Consider the following 26,830-nt stretch of genomic DNA (forward strand, 5'->3'; position numbering starts at 1 on the left):
TTACCAATAAAACTCAGAGAAGAGATAAAAGCTGAGTTAAGTAACCACTCCTTTCTTAAACTTACAAGGTTTACAGATTACTCAGCAGGCTGTCAAAAGACTGTCCAAGAGGCACTTCCAGCACTACCAGGAGATCCAGTACATCCTTTTCAACCTGGGGACTCAGTCTGGGTAAAGAAGTACACCACCCAAGGACTGACTCCCACACGAATGGGTCCACACACCATGATCCTGACCACTCCCGCTGCTGCCAAGGTAGAAGGCATGCCCACCTGGGTCCACCTTAACCAGTTGAAACCTGTAGTCCCACCAGAGACACCGTCATGGGCAGTGGAGACTGACCCCACCAACCCTTGTAAGTTAACCCTGAGAAGGATGACATGCCCTGCTCCAACCACTAAGCAGACGCTGGTTTGTCTGCATGGCTAATGTATGAAGAAACTCACTGAGGACCTCCTTTTAATTAGACTTTGAGGAAAAAGGGAATCTAGGGTAAAAGAAAAGCCAGCTTGGTTGTCACTAAAGGTTAAGATTTTTTTAAGAGTTTTGACTAAAGGAATTGTATAATAATGAAAGGTATAGCAATACTTTTTGAAAGAGAAACAAAGAAAGTAAATTGTTATAAAAGCCAGTTACTTCTGAATAATTTAGAAAATTTATAAAAATTAAGGATTGCTTCATGCACCTCGTTAAAATGAGTCAAAGATTTGACGCAGGATATAAAACCAGTGGGGAATGTGGTAAGGTGCCAGAGAACTGTAAAACTTAGTATTGGCAATGCCATTTTAAAGAGGAAAAGTCGGGCTTTCTGTCCCATCCTTTCTTTGGAAAATGGAGAGAGAAGGATATGAAAGTCTCCTGACTTACAAGGACAACTGGGCCATATAGTTTTAGTTCCCTGAAAGGATTAAGGTTGTCTGAAGAACTTCCTTCCCTTTCAATAAGAGACAAAATTTACATACCACCCTACACTGATTTTAGCTCTCCCTCCCCTTCCTGAAATCCTGAGATTAACTTGTACCTCTAGGCCAGTGGTCCCCAACCCCTGGGCCATGGACCAGTACCAGTCTGTTGGCTATTTGGTACCAGTCACAGAGAAAGAATAAATAACTTACATTATTTCCATTTTCTTTATTTTAAGTCTGAACAATGTTTTATTTTTTTTATTTTTATTTTTTGTATTTTTTGTATTTTTTTTTCCCTGAAGCTGGAAACGGGGAGAGACAGTCAGACTCCCACATGCGCCCGACTGGGATCCACCTGGCACGCCCACCAGGGGCGACGCTCTGCCCACCAGGGAGCGATGCTCTGCCCCTCCAGGGCATCACTCTGCCACGACCAGAGCCACTCTAGCGCCTGGGGCAGAGGCCAAGGAGCCATCCCCAGCGCCCGGGCCATCCCTGCTCCAATGGAGCCTTGGCTGCGGGAGGGGAAGAGAGAGACAGAGAGGAAGGAGGGGGGGTGGAGAAGCAAATGGGCGCTTCTCCTATGTGCCCTGGCCAGGAATCGAACCCGGGTCCCCCGCACGCCAGGCCAACGCTCTACCGCTGAGCCAACCGGCCAGGGCCCAATGTTTTATTTTTTAAAAATGACCAGATTCCCTCGTTACATTCGTCTAAGACTAACTCTTGACGCTTGTCTCAATCACGTGATACATTTATCCGTCCCACCCTAAAGGCCGGTCTGTGAAAATATTTTCTGACATTAAACTGGTCCGTGGCCCAAAAAAGGTTGGCGACCACTGTTCTAGGTGAAGGAGGAGAGATAGACACTAAAAGGTTTATGAATGTATTTTAGTATGTAAAATGACATCACCATTGTGTTACCTTGAAAGTTTTAATGTTTTTTTTTAAATCCCATAGACAAATTTTATAAGCTTGTTAATGATTGTGTCATGCTGTCTTGCCCCTACCAACCTGTATGTGGTCAAAGAGTATATATCCAGCCTCTGAGATACATTTGTGGCTGCAAGATTTGGGTCAGATATGCCCCGTGTTAGTCATATGCAGCCAGCATATTAATAAATCTCCTTTTAATAAAACCCTTCAAAATTCATCTGGATTGGTATCTCTACATAAACCCGTGGAAGTGAGGTACGGTACTTTACAATATTAGTGAAGTACAGTACTTTACAACATTAGTGAGGTACGGTACTTTATGACAATACTACATACTAAGGAGACTTTAACTCAATTTCCCAATATATGTCATTATTAATATCATGATTATTAATATAATATAATCAGAAGATGTGTTTACATAAGGTAGTTGAATATTACCAATAATGCCAATATTATCACTATCACAGTATGGTCATGGTACACTGTTCTTTATTTGCTATGCCTTTCAACACAATCAAACCTTACCCATTGTTGGTCAAATAAGTTTATAAATATGATATATATGTTTACTTGCTTATAGTTTGCATTGGGTGTGGGGAACAGGTTGTAAGCAGGCAGGGTTGTTATAGCCTAAGGCTTAGTTTTAAGACTAAGCCTTTCCACCTTTTTTAATTCTAAGATCTTTTCAAAACTAAGTTTTCCCCACACCCTTGACTGTTGCATGATGTGTGGTGGTGCACTCTCATGAGGAATCCCACTATGCCTCAGATAAGTGACTTTGTATCAGGGACTTCCTTGTTTGTATATTGGATTAAAGGTTTTGATTTCTACATTATAAAATGGGGCAGAGGAGCCCATGCTGGAGGAGAGCAGAGAAAGGCCACGTGGAAGAGAGGAGAAGCAGCCAAGATGGCAGAGTGCTGAAGGAGAAGCCAGTTTGTGCAGAGTTTGTGCAGAGAGAAGGAGATGGGGAACAGAGGTGAATAAGACTGGTGAGGTAGAAACCTTTGATTCTAGAAAACTTGGATGAGTCAGTGACTTTGGGAGCCCTGAATGGAAAGGGAAGTGTTTTCCCACTGTGTGTTTTTCTTGCCTGCCAGGTGCAAGCTAGGATTAAAACTAATGGCCCACCAGTTCTTGGCTCCGTTGTTTCATAACCATCTGTCCGAATCAAATGAGAACCTGCATGTGAATGACCATGATGGCGGCCCCTGACCTTACACTTTTATTCCAAATATTACTATGGACAGGTGCCATCACATTAGCCATGATTTGGTTATTTCCTCCAACTCAGTTGGGAACAAAGGCATTCAATCTGTCTCAGCTCATAGACTTCTACTAGGACATTTTCTATTGTGTGCTGTTATGTAGCAGGGCCCACCATCCTCCTGTGGAAAGTGTAGGTACAGTATTCAGAACAGCTCCTATCCCTGCTAACTGGATTACAGAATATGTCCTATTTTGGTCTATCATAAAGATGAGGGCAGAGATAGTACATGTCTATAAGTTACCACTGAGAACCTCCAGAGGGATGGAGGGCTGTGAGATTCTTATAGGTGTGCCCTTGAGCCTCAGCAGCTGGGATGGAAGGTCATTGCCCCATGGCTCTTTTCACCTCCATTTTTGATGAAACAGACAACAAGTCCAGAGGGTCAGGGCACAAGCCTTTCCCAGCACTGGGCACTAGCATTAGCCAGCATTGTTGTTGAGTGTGCCTGACCCATTCACTAAAGCTTCATTATCTTTTCAGACTAACTCCTACCCTTTGTCTTCTTCCTGGAAGAGAATCTCTCTCCTCTGTTCATTCTAGGTAATGTCTTTTTTCTCCTAATGTCACACCTCATTAAAAGTGAATCCATTTAATCCTTCATAAAAAAGTGAATTGAGCTTATCCCAAGATACCTAGGCAAAAACCTATCTCCCCTAAAGGCTTTTTCTTCCTGTTAGCCAGCTTTGTTTCATTCATTTTGCATGTTTCTGCCTTTCTAAGAGTCCTCAGGGCTGAGTACTCTTAGAAAAATGCTGGGTCCTCCATTCTAGGGGTAGGTGAGTGGTAGTCAAAGCTAGAAGGAATTTAGTTTGAATATGCCACAAGGCCTCTCACTGGCTTCCTCATGTCAAGGTGGAACTGTTCCCAGGAAAATTCAGACTCGCCATGTGGTGCCTACTGCTCATATCCATCAAGACCAACTGTTTTTTCCTACTCTATTTAATAGCTTTCCATTCACAAAAACTAGGGTGATGTGTATTTGTGCATTGTATACCACAGAACATCAGGCATGCTTTCTACGCATTTGATAATCCTGTTTTATAGTGTCGGTCAAATAAGTTTGCAAATCTGATATATATGTTCGCTCCTTATAGTTTGCCTTAGGTGTGGGAGACAGGCTGTGAGCCGGCAAAGTCATTATTGCCTAAGGCTTAGTTTTAAGACTAAGCCTTTCCCACTCTTTTAATACTAAGATATTTTCAAAACTAAGCTTTTCCTCACACCCTTGACTGTGGGGTCGTGCACTCTTATGAGGAATCCTATTATACCTCAGGTAAGTGACTTTGTATTAGATACTTCCTTATTTGTATATTGGCTTAAAGGTTTTGATTTCTACAGTATAAAATGAGACAGACCAAGGGCTTTCTATCTCTTGGTTCCTGACATTAGTGCTGCAGAGGAAAAGCAGCCAAGATGGCGGAGTGCTGAAGGAGAAGCCAGTTTGTGCAGAGAGAAGGAGATCCCCTGGTGAGGTAGAAACCTTGGATTCTAGGAAACTTGGATGAGTTACATACCCTCACACAAAGTCAAATTGTCTTCCGTCACCGTCTATCTGTTTTTTTCTTGTGTCACTCCCATCCCTCTACCCCTTCCCTCTGCTTTCTCCCTCCACCTCCCGTTACCATCACACTCTTGTCCATGTCTCTGGGTCTCCTTTTTATGCTCCACCTATGTATGGGATCATATAGTTCTTAGTTTTTTCTGATTTACTTATTTCATTCAGTATAATGTTAACAAGGTCCATCCTTGTTATTGTAAATGATCCGATGTCATCATTTCTTATGGCTGAGTAGTACACCATAGTAAAAATATACCAAAGCTTTTTAATCTACTCGTCCTCTGATGGACACTTGGGCTGTTTCCAGGTCTTCGCTATTGTGAACAATGCTGCCATAAACATGAGGGTGCATTTCTCTGTTTGGAACAGTGTTATGGTGTTCTTAGGGTATATTAATAAAAATGGGATAGCTGGGTCAAAAGGCAGTTTGATTTTTAATTTCTTGAGGAATCTCCATAATGTTTCCTACAGTGGCTGCACCAGTCTGCATTCCCACCAGCAGTGCAGGAGGGTTCCCTTTTCTCCACATCCTCGCCAGCACATATTCTGTGTTGTTTTGTTGATGAGCACCATTCTGACTGGTATGAGGTGGTATCTCAGTGTGGTTTTAATTTGCATTTCTTGAATGATTAAAAAATGATGTTGAGCATTTTTTCATATGCCTATTGGCCATCTGTATATCCTCTTTGGAGAAGTGTCTATTCATTTCTTTTGCCCATTTTTTGATTGGATTGTTTGTCTTCCTGGTTTTGAGTTTTACCAGTTCTTTAGAAATTTTGGTTATTAACCCATTCTCTGACATATTGTTGAATATGTTCTCCCATTGTGTAGTTTGTCTTTTTATTCTGTTCTTAGTCTTTAGCTGTGCAAAAGCTTTTTAGTTCAATATAGTTCCATTTGTTTATCCCGTGGAGATAAATCGGCAAATATATTGCTGCAAGAGATGTTGGATAGCTTAATGCCTATGTTTTCTTCTAAGATGCTTATAGTTTCATGACTTACATTTAAGTCTTTTATCCATTTTGAGTTTATTTTTGTGAATGGTGTAAGTTGATGGTCTAGTTTCATTTTTTTGCAGGTAGCTGTCCGATTTTCCCAAAACGATTTATTAAAGAAGCTGTCTTTACTTCATTGTATGCTCTTATCTCCTTTGTCAAATATCAGTTGTCCATAAAGTTGTGGGTTTATTTCTAGGTTCTCTGTTCTGTTCCATTGATCTATATGGCTGTTCTTATGCCAGTGCCAGGCTGTTTTGAGTACAATGGCCTTGTAGTATAACTTGATATCGGGAAGTGTGAAACCTCCTGCTTAATTCTTCCCTTTCAAGATTGCTGAGGCTATTCGTGTTCTTTTATGGTTCCATATAAATTTTTGGAATATGTGTTCTATGTCTTTGAAGTATGTCATTGGTATTTTAATTGTTATTGCATTGAATTTATAAATTGCTTTGGGAAATATAGACATTTTAATGATGTTTATTATTCCTAACCATGAGCACAGTATATGCTTCCACTTGTTTGTATTTTCCTTGATTTCTTTTATCAATGTTTTATAATGTTCCGAGCACAAGTCTTTAATCTTCTTGGTTAAATTTACTCCTAGGTACTTTATTTTTTTGGTTGCAATAGTGAAGGGGATTGTTTCCTTAATTTTTCTTTCTGACAGTTCATTGTTGGTGTATAAAAATGCGTCTGATATCTGAGTATTAATTTTATATACCGCCACCTTGATTAATTCATTTATCAGGTCCAATAGTTTTTTAACTGAGACTTTAGGGCAGGGGTCCCCAAACTTTTTACACAGGGGGCCAGTTCACTGTCCCTCAGACCGTTGGAGGGCCGGACTATAAAAAAAAACTATGAACAAATCCCTATGCACATTGCACATATCTTATTTTAAAGTAAAACAACAAAACGGGAACAAATACAATATTTAAAATAAAAAACAAGTAAATTTAAATCAACAAACTGACCAGTATTTTGATGGGAACTATGCTCCTCTCACTGACCACCAATGAAAGAGGTGCCCCTTCCGGAAGTGCGGCGGGGGGCCGGATAAATGGCCTCAGGGGGCCGCATGTGGCCTGCGGGCCGTAGTTTGGGGACCCCTGCTTTTGGGTTTTCTACATACAATATAATATCATCTGCAAATAATGATAGTTTTACTTTTTCTTTTCCAATTTGGATGTCTTTTATTTCTTCTTCTTGTCTAATTGCTGTGGGTAGGACTTTCAAAATTATGTTGAATGAGAGTGGTGAAAGGGGGCACCCCTGCCTTGTTCCTGATCTTAAGGGGATTGCTTTTAATTTTTGCCCATTGAGTACAATGTTGGCTCTGGGTTTGTCATAGATGGCCTTTATCATGTTGATGTATGTTCCCTGTATTTCCATTTTGCTGAAAGTTTTGATCATGAATGGGTGCTGGATTTTATCAAATGCTTTTTCTGCATCTATTTAAATTATCATGTGGTTTTTCTCCTTCCTTTTGTTTATGTGATGAATCACATTAAGTGATTTGCGAATATTGTACCAGCCTTGCCTCCCCAGAATAAATCCCACTTGATCATGGTGTATGATTTTTTTCATATATTGCTGATCCGGTTTGTTAATATTTTGTTGAGGATTTTTGCATCTAAATTCATCAGGGATATTGGCCTATAATTTCTTTCATTGTGTTGTCTCTGCCTGGTTTTGGAATCAAAATTAAACTCGCCTCATAAAAGGAGCTTGGAAGTCTTCCTTCCTCTTGAATTTTTTGAAATAGCCTGAGAAGGATAGGAATTAGTTCTTCTTTGAATATTTGGTAGAATTCACTTGTGAAGCCATCAAGCCCAGGACTTTACTTTGTTGGGAGTTTTTTGATAATTGTTTCAATCTCATTTGGTGTAATCGGTCTGTTTAGGCTTTCTGATTCTTCCAGATTGATTTTTGGAAGATTGTATGTTTCAAGGAATTTGTTCATTTCATCTAGGTTGTCTAGTTTTTTGGCATATAGTTCTTCATAGTATTTTCTTACAATATTTTGTATTTCTGTTGTGTCAGTTGTTATTTTTCCACTCTCATTTCTAATTTTATTTATTTGAGTCCTCTCTCTTTTTTCGTAGTGAGTCTGGTTAAAGGTTCATTGATCTTGTTTACCTTTTCAAAGAACTAGCTCCCGATTTCATTGACCCTCTATAATGTTTCTTTAGCCTCTATGTCATTCATTTCTGCTCTGATCTTTATTATTTCCTTCTTTCTGCTACATCTGGGCTTTACTTGCTATTCTTTTAGATGCAGGGTTAAATTGTTTATTTGAGCTTTTTCTAGCTTCTAAAGTATGCCTGGAGTGCTCTGAACTTCCCTCTCAGGTCTGCTTTTGCTGTGTTCCATATATTTTGAGTTGTTGTATGCTCATTATCATTTGTTTCTAGGAATTTTTTTATTTCTTCTTTGATCTCTTTCTTAATGTATTCATTATTTAACAATCTGCTATTTAGTTTCTATGTGTTTGAGAATTTCTGAGTTTTTCTGTTGTGATTGATTTCTAGTTTCATTCCATTGTGATCAGAGAAAATTCTTGATATGATTTCAATCTTCTTAAATTTCTTGAGACCACTTTTATGCCCTAACATGTGGTCTATCCTAGAGAATGTACTATGAGCACTTGAAAAGAATGTATATTCTGCTGTTTTAGGGTGAAAGGTTCTGAAGATATCTATCAAATCCAGTTGATCTAGTGTGTCCTTTAAGTCTGCTGTTTCTTTAATTTTCTTTCTTGAGGATCTATCTAGTGATGTTAGTGGGATATTGAAGTCCCCTACTATTGTAGTATTGCTGTTGATCTTGCCTTTTATATCCATCAAAGTCTGCTTTATATTTTATATATTTAGGTGCTCCTATATTAGGTGCATAGATATTTATAATGGTTATATCTTCCTGTTAGATTGCTCCCTTTATCATTATTTAGTGGTATTCTTTATCTCTTACTGTAGCCTTTGTACATGAATAAATAGGAGGCCATAGTGGAGCCCAGTGGAGAATGGGAAGAAGACAGAAAGGAGTTACAGAGCAAGAAAATGGGCCCGCCCAGGACCCAGAAATCATGAGCTACTTTAATCAGCTGTGTTCCCAGGAAGACTTTGCCATCAAGGTGGGCTGGCTCAGAGCTCTGGGGCCTGCAAGATTCCAGAGGGTGGAACTCTAACATTCATACCTCGGTTTTGCCCAGGCAAATGGGATTAAGCTCTGTTCTTTGTTCCTGAGCTAGGTGCTTACGTGGGTGTCAGTGTGTACATGTATGCAAGTTGTCTGTGTGATATATATTGTATGTAAATATGTGGGTATGCCTTCTATTGATATGTCCATGTGTTGTATGTATTCTTGTTTGTGTGTGTATGTCCATCTTTTCCTGATGACTATGATGGTGTGAATCACTCACCTCATGCAAGAGGATGGGGAGGGTCCCAGCTTTTTTACTTTCCCTCCTGGTCTTGCTGACTCATGGTTACTCCCTGCCAATGGTGCTCACAGCCTCGTCCTTCTGTCCCAGGTAGAAGAGGTCTGTGACCCTCATTTCCTGGCACAATTACTTTCTCCAGAAGCACCTCTGGATCTCTTAGAACAAGTAGACATTGGAGCAGGAAGGACTCCTGTCCAGGTGAGCCAGGGGAAGACAGGAACTGAAGAAGATAGAAGGGTGACTTTAACTGAGTCTTGGGAGCATCGGACCCCATGATAGTTAGAGGAGAAGGGACCTAGGTGAGTCAGGGAGGAAGGGTCTACTGGCAGATTCGGGTTGGGGACCAGGTAACCCATAGGAGGGAGAACCCATGTAAACCTGGGCAATGAACAACCAAGAATAGGAGCACATGACTGCCCACTCCAGCCCTGCCTTTGGGTATGGCATGCTGAGGGGCCAGCTCTGGGATGGGTGCAGTGCCTGACATAAGGAGGGGACTATAGAAAAAGGAAAGTGATAGGAAAAAGAGAATGGGGAACCCCAAAGGGGAGGGAAGGGCACAAAGCTAGGAATATGGCACAGGAGGACAGATGGGGAGCCACATGTCTGTTTTGGATTTGACTGACAGTGTCATACCCTGCACCTCTCCTCCCTAATGCCATTGTTTCATCAAAGACTATTCTCCTCTTTCATCCATGTGTCGAGTCAGTCACTCTCCTTCACATTCTAGAGTGTGCAGGCACCCCAAAACTATGATGAACCTCGATTGGACCCCCGTTCAGCTGAAACTGAGGCCTGCCAGGATGCCCAGAGACACAACCAGGGCTTCCAGCTGGCGGTCCATGAAAATACGTGGCCACTACGGAGTGACTTCAAGAACTATCAACAGCACATTGGAGCTAATGACCCCCTGTCCTGGCCCACAGCCTTTGCTGTCTCTACAGGACAACAAGAGTGCCCTCCACACAACGCACAATGGCCCTGCTCTGCTCCGCAGGGTCACAGCACCACTTACTCTACACTGGGACCCAGAGATGCCTCCACTTCCAAAGAGACCTCTGTTGTTAGGGAGACTCATGCGCCAGAGGACAGGGCCAATGAGAATGAGGACCTTCCCAACCTGGCCTTCCTCTTGGCCTCCCCTAAGAGCCTGCTGCCCTGCACGCTCTCTCTGAGTCCTGTCACAGCCTCTGGCTTTACCGATCGTGGACGGTGGGGGCTTCCGGGAGCTGCCCAGTCCCAGTTCCCTCAGAGACTAGGTCTCAGCCACACCGCTCCACAGGCTCCCAAGTCTAGGAAGAGGAAGTGTGACCAGTCTGTCACTGGGAGTTGGATGAAGCGGCCGTGCAGCCTGTATGGAGCAGCTGCCAGTCCCCTGTGGGCCTAGTCTAGATGTCTAGATGTCACCTGGCTGTACCCACGAGGAGCCCCTGTCATCCCAGCACTGATGCACTATTTTGATAACATGGGAGGAAGGGAGAGAAGAACGGAGAGAGGGACGGAGGAAGGAAGTAAGGGAGGGAGGGAGTGCATTACCATTAGGGTAAGTTTGGGACAGGGAAGGGGGTAGAAGCAACACTTTGGGGGCATAAATGTCAATTGCGAATAAAGGTGGTTTAGTTTGAAAATGCTTTAGGGGTCACACTCTGCAAACTTGAGTCTGTGCTGCATCTGGAGGACGGAACTGAGAGAAAGGAAGGATACACAGGTAACAAGCGCTATGGATCCACAGGTGACCCTTCAGTTTTCCTTCAGATTGATGGGGACTCCTTTACACTGCTCCTAGGAGCAGACATCTCTCTAATCCCCAGGCCAAATTGGGTGAGAAGACTCCAGAAGACTCGAGAAACAGGTCTGAGGGATTCCCAGCTCTTCCAGGGATTTCTGTGTAGGTGTCCTGACCAGAGAGGGAAAGGCTGGCCTCAGCAAACTGGCTGTCTGCCTCTGTGCCTCATTGCAGGAGAAAAGCTTTTTAATCTCAGTGAGATGACTGAATGTGGAAGGTGGTGAAGGCAGAGCAGCTGAATAAGGGGGTGACAAGAGTGTATGCAGCACCTGTTAAAGGTTGGTGACTGAAAAATGAAAACGGGTGGGGGGACAACAAGTCCCTGTGTAATTTCTGTGTCAGAGCACTTTGTCCAACTAAGGGAAGAGGACATATTTGCTATGGTTGGGGGACAGGGCAGGGACCATGGGTTTTCAAGGACACATCACAACTATTGTGCCTTCCCTCACAACCATGGCTGAACACACAAATGTCAGCAGAGATTTATATTCACATGGGAAATAGCTCCTCTTAACAGACTGTAACTCAGTTTCATAAGCACAGCACAACCAATAAGGACAGTAGGGGCAATGTGTGTGCCCTTCTTACAGGCTGGTGGGAGCTGGAGATCCAGATTGAGGGAGGGGGCTTCAGTCCCCCTGCTGCGGGCACTGGTACTGACTCCACAGTCAAAGCAGATGATACGAAACCCTGTTGTAAGTGTGAGATGAGCAAACAATGAGGGACAGGAGGGGGGATAAGGAGACCCATAGCTAGAACTGCCTTGTCCCAGGACTAGTGGGATGCTCTCATCCCACATGGAGACACCATGGCCCTCATCCCCTCCTTCCCGGCCAATGCTCATCCCCCATGTTTAAGTTTTGATTCCTGGCCCTGCCCGGTTGCTCGGTGGATAAAGTGTCAGACTGGCATATGTACATCCCAGATCAATACTGGGTCAGAGCACATAGGAGAAATGATTTTCTGCTTCTCTTTTCTTCCCTCTCCCCCATATCACCTTCTTCCAGAACACTAGCCTGCAGCTCATATGGTACAAGTGCAGCTCTGAGTGCTGACGGTAGCTTGGTTGGTTTGACCATCGTCCTCAGGTGTTAAAAAAAGCTCAGTACTCAAGCATCATCCCCTGATGGGGTTGCCAGATGGATCCTATCAGGGCAGATGAGGAAGTCGGTCCCATTATATTCCCTCATCTTACCTTAAAAGATGAAAAACTAAAGATAAGATTAAAATGTTCTGATTCCTCCCCTGGGTTTAGGCTCTTTGGATTGCTGAACCTCCCCAAGCATGGCCCCAGCTCCACCCAGCATGCAAAGCTGGGCCCAGGGCCGTGGTCCAGCGGCAGTGAGGGGATGGGGGAAAGCAGTCCTGTTCTACAGGTGGCCTGGCTCTCCACTGAACCCTACAAAGCGCTGAGATGAGAACAGACTCCTATCAGGACCCTCTCCCAACTTCCCCTGGAATTACAGGGCAGCCCACAGGTCCTCCTCTGCTGCTTTCCTGCTTCTTATGTGGCAGATGGTACCTGTGTCTCAAAGCCTTCCTGCACATTTCTGAAGGACACTTCTCATTTGGCCACACTCTCCTCAGCTGCTGCTCCCTCCCTGTCCAGCTGGGCATGAACACAGAGAAATGCACTCAGAGGTTGTGCCAGAATCAGTGTGTATTTTGAGGTGATCCCAAAGCTGCCACCGTCATAAGTGAGAATCCTCCACAGGTGCCACCTGCTGTGTCCCAGCCTAGGGAGGCAAGGCTGGATGCAAACGTGGTGGGTGAAGGACAGAGCCTGGACCCTCATTCACTGGTACCAATAGTCCTGTAACCACTCTACTCTCAGGGACTTCGTGGTGAAACTGGTAGTCACCCCCTCTCAGGACTGTTAGAAACACTTAGTGTGTGGAGTCTGAAGGGACCTTTCTTGCTCCACCCTCTATGTGCAGAGTCATCATCACCACAATCAGGGTCCCACCTGGCCCTTGGGTGCCTCTGTGCCTGGTTTCAGTCTCCTTCCTCTTCTTGCCTTTTCAGTTCTTGTTTGCATGAACAGTACCCAGAACGAGGCAGAATCTGTGCTGCCTCCACCTCTGAGGCCTGTTCACCATGAAATCACCATGGAACCAGCACTGTGGGGCCAACTAAAAGTTCATTGCTGCTTCAACCATGTAAGAATCCAACTCCATGAACTACGTGGAACCTTGTACAGATTTGCACACTAGTCTTTGAAAAATACTACAGCATGCTTTTACCTTCTCTCTTTGGTATTTCATGTAAAGAGAAATGAAAGAAATAAATGCTAAAATAGCAATACTTACATGAAACAAAACATACTTTACAACAAACTAAATAATAAAAAAAGAAGGCCACTACATAATGATAAAAAGATCAATCCAACAAGGGTTGTAAACATTTACACACCCCAAAGAAGAGCTACCTGAATATATAAAGCAGCACTGACAGACATAAAGAAAGAGATTGACAGAAATACACTCATAGTAGGGGAATTTAGCACCCCATTGACATCAATGGGTAAATCTTCTTGACAAATATTCAAAAAGCTATTTTCGGCCATAAAGGACACACTGGACCAGGTTAATTTGATTGGTATTTTCAGAGCATTTCACCCCAAAGCAGCTGAATATATATTTATTCCAAATGCGCATGTAACATTCTCTAAAATAGATCATATATTAGGATACAAAATGTCTTAATAAATTCAAAAGAATTGGAATTATATCAACCATCTTCTCCCATCACAATGGTATAAAACTAGAAATAAATTAAAAGAAAAAACTGAAAATCACACAAACACATGGAGGCTGAATTACATGTTTTTAGACAATCAATGGGTTAAAAATGAGATCATGGAAGAAAGCAAAGATACCCTAAAGAAAGTAAAAATAAAACAGGATCACCTGAAATCTATGGGACACAGTGAAAGCAGTTCTGAAAGGAATATGCACAGCAATATAGGCCAACCTCAGTAAACAAAAGAAATCTCAAATAAGTCATCTAACTTTATACCTAAAGGGACTAGAAAAAGAACAACAAAGCCTAAAGTAAGTAGCAAAAAGGAAATAATATAGATCAGAGTGAGAAAAAATAGAATCTAAAAAAACCCCAGCAAACATCAAGGAAACCAAGAACTTTTTCATTAAAAAGATAAACAAGATTGACAAACCTTTAACTATACTCAACAAGAATCAAAGAGAAAATATCCAAGTAAATAAAAATAGAAATATAACAGAACTGACACCAAAGAATTAAAAAAGGTTTTAAGAAATATGAGCAACTCTGTGTGAAGAAATAGGACAATCTGGAAAAAATGAATAAATCCCTAGAAACATACAATCTCCCAAAACTGAATCACAAAGAATCCGAAAATCTTCACATACTGCTTACAACTTATGAAATCAAACTCATAATCAAAAGACTCCTAGCAAACAAAAGTCCTGGAACAGATGGCTTTCACATGTGAATTTTATCTAAACTTAAAGAGAAATTATTCCTATCCTTCTCAAACTACTCCAAAAACTTCAGGAGGAGGGATGGCGCCCAAGTTCGTTGTATGAGGACAGCTTTATCCTAATTCAAAACCAGACAAAGACATTAAAAAGAAAGAAAATTATAGGCCTACTTCCCTGGTGAATATAAATGTGAAAATCCTCAATAAAATATTAGTACACTGAATTTGAGAATGCATTAAAAAGATTATACACCATGATCAAGTGGTATTGATTCCCAAGAGGCAAAGTTGGTACAAGTTTCAGTAATTAATTAATGTGACATACCACAAAAATAAAATGAAGGATAAAAACCATATGGTAATATCAATAGATGCAAAAACTCATTTGACAAAACCCAACACCCATTTATGATAAATACTTGGAGCAAAGCGAGAATTGAGGGACCATACCTCAACATAACAAAGGCCATATATGACGAACCCACAGCCAGCATCATACTGAATGGGCAAAAATTAAAAGGGTTTCCCTAAAGATCAGGAAAAAAACAGGGATGTACACTTTCACCACTCTTATTTAACATAGTACTGGAAGGCCTACCTGTAGCAGTCAGACAAGGAGAAGGAATAAAAGACATCCAAATTGGAAAGAAAGAAGTAAAACTGTCATTATTTAGAGATGATGTGATACTGTTTACAGAAAATCCTAAAGACTCCACCTTATTGTAAATGGCACACTTAAAATGGGTGAATTTCATGGTATATAAATTACTTCACAATGAAGGTTTTTAATTACATTTTGACTTGACTCAGTTTATAATCTATGCCATTTTTTTCTACATTATCCTATTTCTCAATTATAAGAATAGAAACTATTCAGATGAGTCTTACACAGAATCTGTTTTATTTTTTATTTTAAAAAACATATGAACTCCTCACTATATCCTCTGCATTCTAGTTTCTAGCCCTTCTTTAATAAATGCCTATTTTGGGAAAATATAAATTAATAAAGTAATACATAATGATAATTTAAGAATAAATCCATAGAAATCTTTCTCACTCTAAAACTCTGTAGGATTCTTTATGAAACCGAGGATTTCTATGACTTTGATTTAATTTAGTTGAAAAACCTAGTTTTATAAACCATTTCTCTGTATATATATACCCGTCAGAGAAAAAAAAGGCCTAGCCGTTCCCAAGACAAGCAGCAACACCAAGGCTGCAGAAGACATTAGCACAGACTTCACTAATGGTCACAAAGTGGACCTCTGGCAGACAAAAGATAACATCTGGACCTCACTTGTGTTTCCGTTCCTGAGCCCTGAAACAGAATGGCACCTTGGCTACCTTCCCATTAGACCAATCAGAGGGACCTTGAAAATAGACTATAGAACTGTCCTCATGACCTAAAGAAATAGGGCCCTGGCCAGTTGGCTCAGTGGTAGAGCATCAGCATAGTGTGTGGATGTCTCAGGTTCAATTCCAGGTTAGGGCACTCAGGAGAAGTTACATGTGCTCTTCCACCCCTCCCCCTCTTGCTCTATCCCTCTCTCTCTTCCTCTCCTATAGGCACAGCTCTGCTTGGAGTGAGTTGGCCCCAGGCTCTCAGGATGGCTCCATGGCCTCTGCATCAGGCACTAAGACCTTGGTTGCTGAGGAACATCACAAATGAACAGAGCATTGCCCCCTAGGGGGCTTCCAGGTGAAACTCTGTCTGGGTGCATGCAGTATCTCTCTTTCCGCCTCCATTCCTCTCACTGAATAAATAAAAAAGAAAGAAAATGAAAAAAAAAAAAAGAACTGAAGCAATACTTCCCTTTACCTCATGTCTAACCAATGAGCTCCCAGCAACAACCTGAACCCCCAACCACAGTGTTTTGTGTTTTTGCCCTATATAATCTGTAACTATGTGCCATCATAGAGTAGGGTTTCAGAGCATAAGCTCTCCATCTCCCTACTGGCCAGTTCAATATTAAACTATTTTTTTCTTTCAAGGAAAATTCCTTGGGGTTCTGGTACCATCTAGATAGAGTACTGGTTCTCAGCTACAGGCTCCTTTGCCCTTCAAGGGATGGCTGGAAGTTTCTGATGTTCATGACTGGGGGAAATTGCTACGGACAACTAGTGAGGAGAAGCCAGAGATGCCGTTCTACAATGCACCAAACAGGTCCTTCCCACTTCCCCACCAACAATGAGGCATCAAGACAATATGTCCAGACTGAGAAACCCTTCTCCAAGCTGATCAAACTTGTTTTTCCCTGTAGTACATGCTCTTTAATCTACAAACTGTATTTTAGTTGTCTTCCCCTATAAATTGTGACTCTTCAAAGACATTTCATATTTAGTAAATGTTACTTTCTTTGGCATGTTTGGCATAATGCCTAAAAGAAACAGGTGCTCTATATGTGGTTGGAGAAAAACTAGATGAAAGAAATTTTAAAATGAGTGATCAATTATAATTGCTACCTTCAGGAGAGTTGCAATACTTCAACCATTGAACACATATTATTATTTTAAGTTATGACACTAGGACTAAAATGTCATTTTTAAAATAAGTGTTACTCTATATCTTTTTCTAAATATTCAATTATAGAATCTTACAAGAAGCATATGTCACATCGCTAAAAGCCGTCAAATAATAGGTTGATTCTGAATTTTCATTCCATGGCCAGGAATATCACACTTCTGTTTTCACCTCAGAAAAACTCACTTTGCAAATGTACCAACTTTATTGTATATTACCAACTGAATATTATTGTCTTTAATAATAGTCATTCTCATTAACCAGTGTATAGTATTCTCATCTTTAAAGCTCTTTGTACAATCTACCACCTACCATTAAATACCATATTGTTTAAATATAGGCTTTTCATCTTAAAGTTTTCATTTCCCATTCTAATAATAAAGGAAATTAAAGCAAATAATATTTTTATAAATTCTCATTAACACTCTACCCCCATCCTAAGCCATTCCTGGATAAATCAGGGCATCTAAAGAGGATATAGTTGTAGTTAGCTATATAGAAAGCAGGATAGATAGGTAGATAGGAAGGTATATAGATAAAAGATATATTTTATCCTTGAACAACACCCTTGAACAACATAAGGGTGAGGGGTTCTGACCCATGTGCTGCCAAAAATCTCCACATAACTTTTGACTCCACAAAAATGTAACTAATAGGGTTACCCTTGGTGGAAAGCCTTACTGATAACATAAACATTCACTTAACACATATTATATATATATGTATTATATACTGTATTCTTATGATCTATGATATAGAAAAGAATGTTATTAAGAAAATCATACAGACGAGAAAATACAATTATTTATTTACAGGTATAAGAATTCATACGCTGATATGAAGATGCAGCAATATGATGCCTTTATGGTAGTCTGGTGTAATCGATATGACTGCTTCACAGTACTAAAGAAATCTCAAAACATTCCCATTTACTCATTGAAAAAAATTCACATATAAGTGAATCTGAACAGTTTAACGCGCATTGCTCTGGCGTCAACTGAGTTATGTATAGATATACAATTATATATGAAAATGTGTTTTATGTCTATCCTTTCAAGATCCTGTTTCACTACATACATACATACATTAGTGGTTACCTCTCACTCTCACTCTTTTCAGTGGCATTTAAGACTTTACAGAGGTTGGCCAATATCTGGTTCTAGTTAATATTCTTTTGTTTTAGAAATTCTCTACTTAAGTCATATTGAATACTCATGTCTCTCAAAAATGAAAGTCTTCCAAGAGACTCTGCCTCCATAATGCCGTGACTTCACAATATCTCAGGAAGAAGAAAACTGATACATAAAAATGAAATCAAGGCCGTGCCGGGCTGGCTCACTGGTAGTGTCAGCCCAGCATGTGTCTGTCCCGGATACAATTCCCAGTCAGGGCACACAGGATAAGCAACCATCTGCTTCTCCGGCTCTCCCCTCTCCCTTCTTTTTTTCTCTTTCTCTTTCCCTCTCGTAGCCATGACTCTAATGATTCAAGCTTGTTGGACCCGGTCACTGAGGATGGCACCATAGCCTCTTACTAGGAGCTAAAATAGCTCTGTTGCGAACAATGAAGCAAAGCCCCAGATGGACAGAGCATCACCAGATAGGTGTTTGTCAGGTAGATCCTGGTCAGGACACATGTGGGAGTCTGTCTGTCTGCCTCCCCACTTCTCACTAAAAGAATTTAAATTGGAGTTATCTTCCTCTCTGTATTTATTTTCTGAAGGAGTAACCACTTCATCTGTGCTCTCACAAAGGAATATAGGAAAAAACTCTTAATCCTGTATGCCCTTTGCAGTGTCCTCCTTTCCTTCAGTAATTCCTCTATCTCCTTAAAGGAATCTTAGATTACCCCTTCTACTTTGCCTTTACCATTGCTGATCTATTTATTTCTTATGTAGTGTAAATACATACAAAAGAGTATAAACAGTATTAAAATCATTATCCTCCCTTGCTTTATACTTCACTACATTTATTCTTCTCTTTGGATAACTTTAATATAAGTATTATTTTGCATGCTTTGGTAACTTACATGAATTGTATCAGTGGTCCCCAACCTTTTTTGGGCCACAGACAGATTTAATGTCAGAAAATATTTTCACGGACCGGCCTTTAGGGTGGGATGGATAAATGTATCACGTGACCGAGACAAGCCTCAAGACTGAGTCTTAGACAGATGTAACAGAGGAAATCTGGTCATTTAAAAAAAATAAAACATTGTTCAAACTTAAATATAAATAAAACGAAAATAATGTAAGTTATTTATTCTTTCTCTGCGGACCGGTACCAAATGGCCCGTGGACTGGTACCGGCCTGCGGCCCAGAGATTGGGGACCACTGAATTATATCATAATGCATATAATATTCTATTTACTTATTAAAAGCAGCATTATATTTACAAAATACATTCAAGATAGACAACATATAGATATAGTTTATTAACTGTCACAGCTGCATATACTCCTTTATAAGAACTTGCCATGTTAGGTTGTTTTCAAGGTTTGCTATTACCAATAAGGCTACTAAAAATACACGTTTCCTTGGGTATGCAAGTATTCTTCTAGGATATATGTCAAGAAATAATTCTTTTAATTATAAAATATGTATAAGTTCAGTTTTCTTTATATATTCCCAAACTGTTCTCCAACATGGTTATAATTCACACCAACAATATATTTTTAATTCTCTTATTCAGCATAATATCGTAAAGATTTTTCCATATGATCAAGGTAAAATCTTAAATCATTTTGGTTGTTTCTGGCTCCACCTCACTAAAAATATATAGATACATTAATAAATATATAAATAAATATATAAATAAATAAATGCAATGATATCAGTAACTAGAATTCCAAACAGTATCATATAATCAGAAACCAACTGCAGGTCCATTAGATTCTAATTTCCTGGAAATCAGTAACTGTCCTCCTCCTAGGTTGACACAGCACCTGGCCAAGTGTGGTATGCAGAAGAAGCAGTCAATAAACATTTGAGAGGGATGAATGCTGCCTGCTGGGGCTGTTGCTGTTTACAGGTTTGGTGTGGGTCTGGATTCCTGCCCCTCCCTGAGCCATGCAGGTCCTTTTCCTACAGATGAGCTGCCTCTCCTTGCTTGCTGTGAGCCAGGTTTTCATCCATCTGCTGCCATTGTTTCCTCCCGTTTCCTAGCTCTGTTGTACTGCATGCGGTTATTCTTTAGTGGGTCATGAAGGCATCTGCCTGCCCACCTTGTGAATGCACCGTCTCAGTTCACTCGACAGCAGCTGCTGGAACCTCTTGCTCCCCTCCATCATCTGCACAGGTCCAGCCCAGTCAAGTCTGCTTGCAGAAATCATCATCTCACTGCTTGCGGGTTGGCTGCACCCCAGGACCTGGTTACTGGGATACTTGCTTGCCATTTAATATTCTTATAGGTAACTTTTTAAACCAGATGTGTTACAAGAAATGTCAGTTTACAGATGTGCACAAGGATACATACAACGATTACTACATAGATACTTACTAGAAGTAACTTTTTTTTTACTTTTGAAGCTACCCAGGAAGCCAAATTAATAAGCGAGAAAAGCTCTCATTATATAAAGACTAGACTTCCAGAAAAACCAATCCATCAACAGAATTAATTTTAAAACCAGAGAGAGAGCAGTGCCACAAAGCCCGTGCCCATAATTTCACTTCTTTAAAAAAATGCTTCCTGATGGCTCAGAGCCATTGAGATGAAGTCAGTTACACACAGTATACAGATTGCAATGCGGTAGTAAAGTGCCAAAGAATAAAAAAACTGATAGTAATATTAATTTTAAAAGAAAAATTCAGGTTTGTTGTCCCCTCCTTTCTGTAGGGAGTGAGGAGAGAGAAATGTAAAAATTTCCTGACTTGCAGAGACATACTGTGTAGTAAACCCCCTTTTACTAGGAAGCTTAAAGGGCATTTTATAATTTGGGCTAAGCATACAGGGAGATTTTGTAAATATGATTTCTATACTTGTGTGTGACTTAAACCAGTCAGGTTGGATGACAGCATTGCGTTGTAAATAGAGAGATTTTGTGCTGGGTTTTGAGTGGAAGTGGAGAGGGAGCTTGGATTCCCTCCCTCCCCCCCCCACCTGTGAGGAACAGGACCTAGCCAGGTGCGGGGGAGGGGAAGACAAATTAAGGAGCCCTTTTCCTTTTCCTTCCCCTCCCTTCCCCTCTTCTCCCCTGTCTTCCCCTCCCTTCCCTTCCCCTCTCTTCCAGTCGCCTTTCCTCCCTTCTCTTCCCCTCCCCTCCCTTCCCTTCCCTTCTTCTCCCTTCCCCGCCCCTTTCCTCCCCTCTTCTCCCCTCCCCTCTCCTCCTCCCCCTCCCTTCCCCTCACTTCCCTTACATCCCCTCCCTTCCCTTCCTTCCCCCTCCCTTCCTTCGCTCCCTTTCCTTCCCCTCTCTTCCACTCCCCTTTCCTCCCTTCCCCTCCCCTCCCATTTCCTCCCCTCTTCTCCCCTCCCCTCTCCTCCTCTCCCCTCCCTTCCCCTCCCTTCCCTTACCTTCCCCTCCCTTCCCTTCCCTTCCTTTCCCTTCCCTTCCTTCCCTCCCTTTCCTTCCCCTCTTGCACTCCCCTTTCCTTCCTTCCCCTCACCTCCCCTTTCCTCCCCTCCCCTCCCCTCCCCTTTCCTCCCTTCCCCTCCCCTCCCCTCCCTTTGCCTCTTCTCCCCTCCCCTCTCCTCCTCTCCCCTCCGTTCCCTTCCTTTCCCTTCCCTCCCTTCCCCTCCCTTTCCTTCCCCTCCCTTCCCCTCCCCTCCCCTCCCTTCTCCTCTTCTCCTCTCCCCTCTCCCCTCCCCTCTCCTCCTCTCCCCTCCGTTCCCTTCCTTTCCCTTCCCTCCCTTCCCCTCCCTTTCCTTCCCCTCCCTTCCCCTCTCCTCCCCTCCCTTGCCCTCTCTTCTCCCTTCCCCTCCCTTCCCCTTCCCTCTTCTCCCCTCCCTTCTTTTGATATAAAAAATATTTTTTGCTACGGTGTTACCTTATAAATTTTAATATGTAAAAGTAGTTTTATAAACCCTTAAACAAATGTTATAAGCTTAATAATGATTATGTCATGCCCCCCTCCTTATCTTGCCAACTTGTGTGTGATCAAAGGTATATAACCTGCCTCAGGGCTATAGTCTGCACGGCACAATTTGGGTCAGCTTTGCCCGGTGTTAGTCATATGCGGCCAGCATATTAATAAATCTCATCCTTTTAATAAAACTCCTTAAAAATTCATTTGGACTTGGTGTTTCTACATAACCCCAGCGGAACAGTACTTTACAACAATGCAGTAAGCCAAAAGTGTGAATATTAATTTAATTGTTTGGACTCAGTCTTCTCCTCCTTTTGGTGACATGTTATAAAATTAAAGGCAGTAAAACTCAGGTTGTATCCATACTGATGGAATGTCACAACTGAAAATATCCATAACCTTTTCTTTTTTTTTAAATTTTTTTTACGGTAGCAAATTTGGGGCTGTCATATTTTTACAAGACTTGCATAGAAAGGGTTTGGAAACTGAAACAGGCCAGACGGGCAGACTATTTCCAGGTCGTCTAAGCCCGCAGTCGCCCACGCCCTAGCCTCGCAGGAGCAGAACCGGACACACAAGCTGCCCACGCACGGGCTCGGGCGGCGGCTGCAGGGGCTGGGGCGGCTCCTCGGGGGCAGTGCTGGCAGCCTCTGCCTCGCTGGTCATGGACCTGGTGATGCGGCCCTTTCGGTGGCCCTGGCTGTTGGCGGTCTTCCGGCCCCGGGGGATGGCCTGCTCCCGCGGCACCCTCAGTCTTGTCCTTTTCCTTGGTGTTTTCTTTAGAGTTTTCCTTTCATCTTTTTCTTCTTCATCCTTTTTTTTCTCTTCTTTCTTTTCAGTTTTTTTTCTCCTTTATCTTCTTTTTCTTCTACTTTTTCTTCTTGGGATGGTCGGGCAATTTTCTGATTTATTCCTCTGCGTTTTCCATAATTCCTTCTCACTAGAGCTTTATAATTTTCATTTTTCTTGGTTAAGTAATAATATAAGACAATCAGGAACACTATTCCTTTCCAAGTAGGATGCAATTTCTCACCTGGTTGACTAAAAGGGTAAGAGACATTTAATGATACACTGGGGAACTGCTATAACCCTTAACCAGTTTATGTGACAAAAGTGTAATACAGTGGATTGTCCCTGTACAAATGTTTGTTGCATGAATAACTTTCATTTTCAAGTTAGTTTACAGTTTCAAGCCACCTTACTATCGTTTTCCATTTAATCTCACTGATGTACATCATTGTAATAATACTGCTATGGAGGTACTATTTACACTTTGGTGGTATTGAAACTAAATTTCAGAAAGATTAAAAGAGATAGAAAATCACTGATTTTTCATTCCTTTCTTTCTCTTGTTTTTTTCAGAGAGTGCAATCAACGTAACAGATAGGGACACATAGACAATACGGGAGAGATATCAGAAGCATGAGCTCATAGCTGTGGCTCTTTAGTTGTTCATTGATGGCTTTCCCATATGTGCCTTGACTGGGAGCCTCCACCGAACCAGTGACCCCTTGCCTAAGCCAGTGACCTTGGGCTTCAAGCTAGTGTGCTTTGGGCTCAAGCCAATGACCATGGGGTCATGTGTATGATCTCACTCTCAAGCCATCAAACCCGCACTCAAGCTGGTGAGCCAGAGATCAACCGTATGAACCTGCGCTCAAGTTGGTGACCATGAGGCTTTGAACCTGGGTTCTCCACATCCCAGGCCGATAAATTATCCACTGCACTATGGCCTGCTGTGGTGAAAGATTAATTAATGAAGAAGTAGGATTTAAATCCTGTTTTTTTGCTAGGTTCTTCCACTACCATGTGCTGAATATTTTCTAAAAACACATTCATTAGGCTTTATACTGAAATTGCTGTTTATAAATGGAGCCACTAAACCTTCCTGGGTGCACACAGGTACACTTCCTGCCTCATGAAAACCACTTTATATACAAGTGTTGGTTTACTACTTGAAGTAATATGCATTGTATTGTACAAATGGTTATAGAACAAGAAACCACCCACCATTTCCAGTTTCTGAATTCATTACTGTAACATTGTTTCTTTTATGCTAATGAGATGTTCTAGCCTTCAAGGATCCCCACTGAAATGCAAACATGGGAGTTCCCTACAGTTTGGGGTCCTATCTGTGGCTTGGCTTAGCTTCCAGTCTACTGTCCGCTAGGTGGTGTGGACAGAGTCCCTGGTACCCCAAACCCCAATACTTCTTGCCTCTATGCCAAGCCAAAGCCATGAGCCACCCGAGAGTGGCCCAGATGCAGGTCAGCAGGTACGTGGTAGTGGAAGATGGAGCTGTGAGTGCAACTTGCCTACTAATCAGTTACATACCAGCACACCTCCCAGAGAATATATCCTCACTGTCTTTGACAACTATAGGAAATAGCTAGTCTTGGCAAATAGGACACCAGTACATCTGACTTAAAGGCATAAAGCTGGACAAAAAGATTACAGTGGATTACACCCCCATCCTATCTGAAAACAGATGTATTTCTAATTCACAGTTCCTTCATGAGTCCAGCATCGTTAGCAAGTATGTGCGCAACATGAAATTCTGAAGTGTGACACATTTTCTCAACACTCATCATCCTCATCAAAACTAACTGAGACCTTAGGGATGATAAAGACACAACTGGGAAACTGGAGAAGTTGACTCCATCTCACAGCCAAAAGCTCTAGCTCCACAGAAGGAGATGCGTGCCGTAGAATAATGCACCTGGGTGCTCATTCCTCTCACAGAGGGACCTCCCCATGGTGTCTGACGGAGCAACTAAAACAGTTTCTGCCCTCTGCCTGTCAGTAAGAGAAAGAGCATGTGCATGTTATTTAAAGGTGAGCAAAATAAAAAACCAACTGACAGTCCTGTACTTAATTCACTAAAGACAATGAAAGATGAAATCACGAGTGAGACAGGGATGTAACAGATATAGAAGAAATCATTTAAAAGAGAAAACCTAGAATACTTGCTGAAATAGCTGTTTCTAAAAAATATATAAATTGGCAAAATCCCCTTTTGAAGAAGCAAAAGACCTAAATAAACAAATAACCACGGAAGAAATAAGGACAGTGGGGGCGGAAAGGTATATTGTCAACAAAGTATCTCCAAGCATGGTATCAGACCCGTACAGTGTTCCCATTAGCTGTGCACACACAGGTAAGAAACAAATAATTCCTCGGTTTATACAAAATAATCCATGTCATTTAATAAAGCTTTGCATACTATTATTTTGAACAAAATATTTGTTAGGTCAATTAAGAATAAGAAATATAAAACTTTACTTTCAAAACAAAAAGCTTTCCACATTATTTTATAGAGCTAACATAATTCTGATATGGAAACCCCAAAATAAATAACACAAAAAGAAAAGTTAGAGATCTAACCTCTTGAATAAGCAACAGTTGCCCGGAGTTGGAGCCAACTCAACTTGAGGTAACACAGAACACCGACAGTTACAGATCTTTGCCCCTGAACGTCCACACCATGCACTGTCTTTCTCCCCAGCCAACTACTTGCTTCTCAGGGGCAAAGAGAGGGCCACTCACTCCTTGATGCACCCCTTGGGTTGCAGAGTTCAGCAGATCTCTCACAGAATCCAGGTTCTCACCCTCATTTTCAACTTCTTAGCACCTATCACACAGCACAGCATAAAATAGCAACCTGTTGGTAAATATTCAGATTGCAAAACTTTAAAGAAGTACACTTTATTAAGACCTCAGAAAATTCTTTCACAATAAACTCAGCTAAGGGGAAAACTGGAGCCCTGGCTGGTGGCTCAGTGGATCGAGTGTCAGTCAGCCCAGTGGATGGACACCCCAGGTTCTAGTCCAATCAAGGCACACAGAGAAGTGACCACCTGCTACTCTCACCTCCCTTTCTCCTTCTCTCTCTCTGCCCTTCCATAGTCAGTGGCTCAGTTGGTTTCAGCATTGGTTCCGGGCCATAAGGATAGTTCGGTTAGTTCAAGAGTCAGCCTCAGGCACTAAAAATAGCCTGGTTGATTCTAGTATCAGCCCAAAACATGGGTTGGTGGATGGTTTCTTGTTGGGACACATGTGGGAGATAGTCTCACTAACTCCCCTTCTCCTACTTAAATAAAATAAATAATAATAAAAAATAAAGTTATTACTGCCAAGAAGGAATGCTTAGTTTGTGATGGAGAGAATATGGAATTAATCTGGGCACACAAAGTAGACTGAGATACTCTTGCTTTGCCCCCACATGAAAAATCCTTCTGAGGGTTTTGGGAAACACCCCTACTTTGATCTCTGGTACCAGGAAAAACATCTCTCCAAATACTTTTTCTTTCTTTCTGCCCATGTCAACACTTTGTAAGAGTTGGGGAGCCTTTTCCTCTTAAAACAATCAAACAAAGAGCATTTATGTATGTCCCTGTTTTTAAGTGGTGAAGTGAAAATATTCTTCTCAGGAAACCAAGCAGCCTTTCTCTAATTGTGTGCTTTCAGTCACACAACCATTATTGTCTCCCACAAGGTATCAGCAGTCGGAGATCAAACGGTTTCAGCATGTGAGATGGGAGGAAAAACAGGGTCCATGACCAAATATATAAACACAGAGGTGATCACCACCCCCTCAACCTTCCAAAGCTCACCAGTTTTACAAAAGAAACATTTTAAACTCATATTCTAAGGACTGAGTGTCCAAAGATCTACATCAGAACCCACTCCAAGCTCATCAGAAATTTTCACTCATATGGCTCTTCCTGGTTAGAATGACTTCGATAAATATCCCCTCCTGCCAAGCTCCTACCTTCCAGGCCCAGATCAAATGTCATTCTCCATATAAAATCTTCCTCCAAAACAAAAATCAGCATGCCTGGATTCCAAGGCATGCATCAGATCAGAGATGAATTATAATTATTGGCATGTGACTTTGTCCCCCTAACAAATTATAAGATTTGTGAGGGCT

The sequence above is a fragment of the Saccopteryx bilineata genome, chromosome 11, assembly GCF_036850765.1.
Source record: "Saccopteryx bilineata isolate mSacBil1 chromosome 11, mSacBil1_pri_phased_curated, whole genome shotgun sequence".
Lineage (NCBI taxonomy): Eukaryota > Metazoa > Chordata > Mammalia > Chiroptera > Emballonuridae > Saccopteryx > Saccopteryx bilineata.